The 7,589-nt window shown below is 35.2% G+C and overlaps 1 non-coding gene across 1 annotated transcript; it reads right to left on the reverse strand.

The window, feature by feature from the left end:
* Positions 1 to 5,756: 5,756 nt before the first annotated feature.
* Positions 5,757 to 5,863, reverse strand: LOC124892184. Its single transcript, XR_007050121.1, has one exon. It is a non-coding gene; the product is annotated as a small nucleolar RNA R71 (small nucleolar RNA).
* Positions 5,864 to 7,589: the final 1,726 nt, after the last annotated feature.

The raw sequence follows: 7,589 nt of genomic DNA on the forward strand, positions 1-7,589 counted from the left end.
GTCCCCGATTCTGGTTGAACTTGGGATACCCATTACGCTAAGGCCCGGGGTCGGGTCATGTCAAGAAATCTGGGTGTTTCAAAGGCCAACTCAAGGTATAACCAAAATCATTAGTCTAGCATTTTTAAAACCTTATAATCATAGTAAGAGCTAGTTCTACTATACATCAGGGTTTCTAATCCATACATCTAGTCATAAGATAATCATGCATAGTAATTTAATCGTAAGATAAATGAGCCAGAATCATACCTCAAATCTCGATGTCAAATCATTAACCAATCTATCACAACTAGCCAAAACAATGACCATAACAATAATAATAACTATAGCAATGACAACACGAGTAACCGGCTAGTCCAGACAAACAATACCTAATCAAGCCTTTAATGAACCCCCACTGCCCCAGGCTCAGAAGGTTCAATCAACATATAACACACCGCAAGCCATACACATCACTCATACCTATTCAACCCCATATAAGGATGATAGATATAGGCGTATACTGGTGATAGGCAATGTGCATGCAAAGATGAATGCAACAGAATCCATAAAGTCATAACCGCTTCAAATATCATAATTTATATCCGAAATTGAACCAGTAAGTATAATCAATATCATAATCACCATAATCATCATAACCATCACCATCATAACCATCATCATCATAATCATCCTTGGGACTTGCTGGGCATATAAGCATATCATCATAATCATCTTTTGACCTTGTTGGGTATATAAGAATATCATCATAATCATTCTCAGGCCTTACCAAGTATTTAAGAATATAATCATAATCATCCTCCAGCCTTGCTGGGTATATAAGCATATCATCATAATCATCCTTTGGCCTTACCGGGTATATAAGCATATCATCATAATAATCCTCCGGCCTTGCTGGATATATAAACATATCATGATAATTATCGTCCATCCTTGCTGGTATTATAATCATATCATCATAATCATCCTTAGACTTCCTAGGTATATAAGAATATCATCATAATCATTCTACGACCTTGCTGGGTACATAAACGTATCATCAACACACATATATATATCACATCAATAATATAATCTATCATTGGGTTTTACCAGTAATTTATATCATAAATGCATCCTCCTCCTCTGTCCCACACTAAAGATATATATATATATATAATAGATGAATGGACTTAAGTCGTAGCTAAAAAAAGTGTAAATCCGTAAATCTATTGCCCGAGAAAAACTTAGGGACTAAATCATTATAAAAGTGTAGAAAGGGTCAAAGTCTCTCACCACCAGAATAAATAGTAGTATCACAATCATAGACCAAAATCTATCCTGGTCAAATCTTTAAAACATCATTTTCAATCTCTTTTACACATAGGTTATTCATTATGATGGTGCAATTATTATTATGAAGATATTCGTTTTAAGGTGAAAAGTGGGCTTTAACCCCTATTTAGGAAAAATAGTAATAAAATCATATTTTAGTCAGAATCGTATCATTTATTGATTTAATGATCATGAATGTACCAAATATATGCATGCCATCAATAGTATTCAAACAATGGAACCATATGCATCATTATATCTATAAACTGCAGTCGCATCCTTTACAAGGACAAACACTTCTCGGATGTCCAACCGATATCATAACAATTCGGCCTTCAGCCCAATAATGTGTCTAGAATAATTACAACATCATAATTATGGCCTCTGTCCCACATACATATTCGGAACCCATATCAATAATCATATGCATAAGCCATCTCATATCTATAATTCATAACATATCTATGAGTAAGATTGTATCTATAGGCCATGAATAATCTCTGTGAGGCATCTCACATCTATGAGGCATATCATATCTATAATGCTATAAATCATAACTATGATGCATTTCACATCTATGAGGCATGTCATATCAGCAAGGCCATAAATCATAACTATAAGGCATTCACATCTACGAGGCATTATATATCAATAAGGCATCTCACATCTAGGAGGCATAATATATCAATAAGGCATCTTATATATAGGAGAAATAATATATCACTAGGCTATAAATCATAACTATGAGGAATATCACATTTATACGGCATCGCATAGCTATAGGCCACATATCATAACTATGTCTATGCCTATATTATTAAACATATCAATGGATCATATCATAAATCTAGTCCAAATTCATATCATAATAACAAGCCATTAATCATAATTCGGTGAAAACTATCATCATACACCAAGTCATGAAGTAACTTTATACTAAAGGCTCAATAGTCCCAATTCAAAGGACTACCTAGCCTAAAATTAATATTTTAGAGTTGACAGGTCTGTTAAAATTCTCATCTGTAGTCATCTACTAGGATTTGATTTGACACCAAATCCTAAACAACGAAATCTCCAAAATAGGGAAATGAACCTAAAATCTAAACGAACTATTCGATCATAGAACTGATAATTTCGACAATTCATAAATGACCTATAGCCACTGTGGCAAATATCAAAACACTGAAAATGCATGCAAATCAAGGAAATAGCCTGGAGGATCATTAAAGTATCCACTACTAAAAGGACTTTTTCCCATAAAAATTAATGGATAGAAAGATCTTAGAAGCCCAAAGAGATGAGGTATTGGGCCTGCATGATCCAAGCATGACTTCCCAGATAACCTCTGGGAAGAGAAAACACTTCTAAGGGATTTTCCACAGGTAGCCCTTTATCAACCATATCTCTCACTTCACTTCCAAATTACCATAACACAACCTGAACCAGCAATTGGCTTCCAATTGAACCAAATAATACTGATGCATTCAAATCTAAACCACAACACACTGATACTATCTCAATACCCACACAAATCAAGAAGGATTATCCAAGCCAAAATCAAACCAAGACATGAGTCATACCGTTAACTCCAAATCCAAATATAACCTTTCTTTACCATTCCACACCTACTATCATCCCCAAACTAAAAGGAAAATTACCTGAGTCCACTCAATGTAGTCTCATCATAGAGAACTCAAAGAATTAAAGATAATCTACTAAAAGTCCATACGAAAAGCATGAGAATAAGTTCATAAGGAGCTATCTGGACACACAACTTGAGATAATCCAGGAATGTAATCTATGCCAATGTTATAACTAGTTTGGATAATAATCAAAACTGAAATCTAGAAGTCCAAGGCACAAATAATTTACCAATAAATCATCTACTCCTGGATGTCCTATCAATAGAGAATGAATCCAAGATAAATCCAACTCAAGCATACTACTCATACTAAGTATATCATCTGAGAATCTAAAAGAGAACTAAAGACTCGAGGTTACAGCTAAAGGAACTAATACCATGTCAATGGTCTATCATCTAAAATCTTATCAACTAAAATTCATTCGAATTTGAGAAGACCACATAGGTAACCATGGATCTTGTTCATTGATCTGAGGTGGATTTATGCATCTTAGGGTTATTATCCTAGCTTATTTAGCCTTATTTTGAGTACAACTTGTGTGCTTTATGTGTTGATAATGCTATAATTGATCATATAAGAGTTTAAGTAAATGATTACAATGTTTATGGTGTATTTCAAACAAGTAGGTACTTAGATTGGTCACTTAGAGTCAAATATGAAAACTAGTGCTACTAGATTGAGCTAGGTGTTTGTCTAGTTGATCTCGATGGATTTTATTGTGTTTAATGAGTTCCTAAGTTTTTTATTATGTCATTACATGGGGAAAAACTTGTTCATAATGTGAAAAGTGTAATTGAATTAATCCAAGAGTGAAAATACTAAGTAAAGATCAAAGTGCATAGAGACTAATCTTAGCTAGCGTTTCTTGTTCACCATGCTTGATATTGTGTTGTGTTGAGCTCTAATACATGGTTTATGATGATGTAGGATGCTTGGTGAGTTAATTTAGATGATATATTAAGGATATACTAGCTGGAAATAAAGTGGAAACAACACCACAAGGCTTGGTATAGAGGATAAATGCACAAAGTAAAGTTGAACGACAAAAGTGAAATTCTAGTGAAGTCTTGCGTTAAGACCACATCGCAATGTCCCCTCTACCTTTCCAGGCCTCGCGTCGCAAACTACACTCCACGTTTACAGGCCTTGTGTTGCTGTATCTACTACACCTTTCCAATCCTCACGTCATGACCCCATCCTAAGGAGCCTTCCCAATGCATTGCGCCACTCATTCCACAAGCGACCAAACACATTTATTTATTAATGGGACACGTGTACTGGTTGTTGGACATATTGGATGATTTGGAGGCTTAAAGAGGGGATGATACACACTTTAATTAGGGTTTATTTCTCTTTACTTTAGATTTTTAATAGATTTAATCATGGATTCAACTATGTTGATGACGGTTATGTCAATTAATGGCTAAACGTCCCCTTCCCAGGAAAAAACCAAGAACATGTTTACTTTCACTTTGAATTGAGTTTGTTTGGATTTATGATCATATTTGATTGTTTTGATCCTTGTTTTAACTATTTCAAGTATTATCTAACCTTAGAATACATATATTGTTGACCTTGTGATCTCAGGAGGGGGAATAGGAAGATAGAATATGGGGATAAATAAAGGAAGGTTCTTATTCTTTTATAAAATAAAAAATTTGAATTAGCCTCTAGGATAGGAATATACCTAGAAGCCTTTCTTGGATCACATATAGGATGGTAGCTTCACGCATCTAATTGGATTATTATATTCTCGCTCAACGATATAGTTGTAATGTCCAAGTTAGGTGGAAGATTAGAGGTCAGGAGACCATAATCATGCGATAAACCCTACGAATCAACAGCCAAGATAAGTAATATAGCTAATGAAGTTCAATAGCGTAGTGTGATTATTCGTAGTGCTTTAACCCTGGGTTTTCATCGATTGATTGTCCAAAGTCTTTCCTTGTCAGCATTACTTTATTTACTCTTAATTATAACTTTTAAAACTCTTTGGGGTTCAATTTCCCTAGTTGATCTCAATTATTAAACTAGAATTGGATAGTTTCTTAAAAAAAGTCTCTGAGGGATAGATATTTGTATTTATTTGAGGCCACTGTATTACTTGGTGAGACCACGTATACTTTCGTGTGTACTTGGGTGTAACAAGTTTTTGGCGCCGTTGTCAGGGACTTGTAAATTGGCAACTATTTTTGTTTTAGATTTACCTTTTTAGATTTATTTCGTGCTTTACACTTGGTCTTGGTATTAAATTTGCAGGAAATAAGTTTATAGGCTAATAAGCTGGCAATGGATAGGGAATTGGTTGAACCAAGCCCCGAACCTGAGCAATGCTTCCATCAGCAAAGGAGAGAAGCAATCCTTCTCCCCAGTATCCTACAATTTCAAGAGGAACAATGCAATCCTTTTCTCATTACTGAAGATCAACCAACCCGTAGGATAGTTCATGAAGTGTCAATCCCAATTTCAATAAATTCTACCTTCCCTTTTAAGAAACTGGATACTGGAGGCAACTTTAAGCTGAAACAAAACATGGTGTAACTTTTGATCAGTAGTGGATAGTTTATGAGGCTTTTACATAAAGATTCACAAGTTCATCTACAAAAATTTCTAGAGATTAGTTACACATTCATCCCTATGAGTGTGTCAACTAATTATATTAGGCTGGAACTATTCCTCTTTTCACTATTGGGGAAATCAAAGAAGTGGTTGAACGCTGAGCTGACAAGTTCAATCATAACCTGTGATGACTTATCCTAGAAATTCCTTATTCGATTCTTTCTATCTGTTAAGACCATAAGACTGCACAGTGAGATTGTATGCTTCAAACAAAAGCCAGATGAGAACTTATATCATGCATGGGAGAGGTTCAAAGTTCTTCTTTAGGATTGTCCACATTATCAACAATCCAATAAGGTATTAGCTCACACTTTTGTAGTGGTAGTTGACTATAACACAAAAATTTTGCTAGATTCAGCTGTAGGTGGTAAAGCATTAGAATTGACGTATGATGAACTGTATACCTTGTTGAACCAAATTACATAAGGAAAATTGGAGTGGCATTCTGATTTAAAAAATGATACAAAGAAGGTTTTAAGTGTGATAGAGGTGGACCTATTTACTGCTATATCTTCCTAGATTGTTGCATTGCAAAATTAGTTAAACACTCAATTCAGCAATATGAAATTGGGGTTACACAACCTATAACAATAGTGAATGCAATCCAGCAGACTAGTACTTGGTGCATGGTTTGTAGCAATAGTAGCCATTCTGCAGATATATGTGATGTAAATCTTGAGTCAATGATGTTTGTGGGAAATGTTCAAAGGCTAAATTATGGTAACACCTACAACAAGAAGTGGCAGACTCAGCCACCAAATCTAGCATGGAACAACTACTAACAATAATTTTAACAGTAGTAGGTTCAAGGGAATCAGGCCACAACTAAAACTAGCAATGTGGAGGAGATGTTGAAACAACTTATAGTTGCCAAGAACTATTGGCAGGAGATATGAAGAGTCAATAGCTAGAAATAAAAAGTCAGCAAATGGCTACAAGGATCTTGAGTTGTAGATGGGTCAGCTAGCAGCAGCTCAAAATGATAGGCCTCAAGATTCTTTGCCAAGTAATACTAAAAATCCTATACAAGTAATGGAAATCACTTTGAGGAGTGGAGAAAAGCTCAAAACTAAACCTCCAAAGGCAACTAAGAAGGTAGATGCAGAGATAGTTCTTAAGCTAATTGCAGATAAAGTTATTAAAAAGTCGAGTAAGTCTGAGTACTCAAAAACCAAAGTTGTTGAACAGGTGAAGAAAAGCCTACTACTATTTTTCCTATAGAGGTTGATACCAAAGAAGGATGCATACTGTAAGAAGTTCTTTGACATGTTTAGAGAGCTTCACATTAACCTTCCTCTTTTAGATGTTTTGCGGGAAATGCCCAAGTATTTTAAGTACTTGAAGAATGTGGTAACTAACAAGGTTATGCTACAGGATGTTGAGGCAGTAGCACTCATTAAGGAGTGTAGCTCTATAGTGACATAGAAGATGCCCCGAAATCTCAAGGACCCTGGGAAGTTCACTCTTTCTATTCAAATTATGAATAGTGAGTTAGTCTATGCACTTAGTGATTTGGGGGCAAGCATAAATTTGATGCCTCTATCATTGTTCAATACTTTTGACTTAAGAAAGCTGAGACCGAGCTTTGTAATACGCCAATTGGCAAACAAGACCCTAGCCCATCCTGAAGGAATCATAGAAGATGTGCTCATCAAGGTTGGTAAGTTTATTATACTTTCTAACTTTATTTTTTTAGATTTTAAGGTAGATAAAAGAGTGTCAATTCTCTTAGGATGTCCATTCTTGGTAATAAGAAGAGCATTGATAGATGTGAGAGAGGGTATGCTCACAATGAGCTTAGATGATGAAGAGGTAATTTTCAAATTGTACAAATCGCTCAACACACTATCCCAGTACAATATTTGTGCATGATGATTGTGATTGAAGGGGATGAGTGTGGGGTAGTGAAGTCTATTCCACAAAATACCTCTTTGGACTTCCTTATTGAGCAGCCCAAGTATCCAATACCTTCGCCTGAAATAATGCAAGTTGATGAGCCTAAAAGGGCAATTG

Source organism: Capsicum annuum, chromosome 1, assembly GCF_002878395.1.
Source record: "Capsicum annuum cultivar UCD-10X-F1 chromosome 1, UCD10Xv1.1, whole genome shotgun sequence".
NCBI classification, from domain to species: Eukaryota; Viridiplantae; Streptophyta; class Magnoliopsida; order Solanales; family Solanaceae; genus Capsicum; species Capsicum annuum.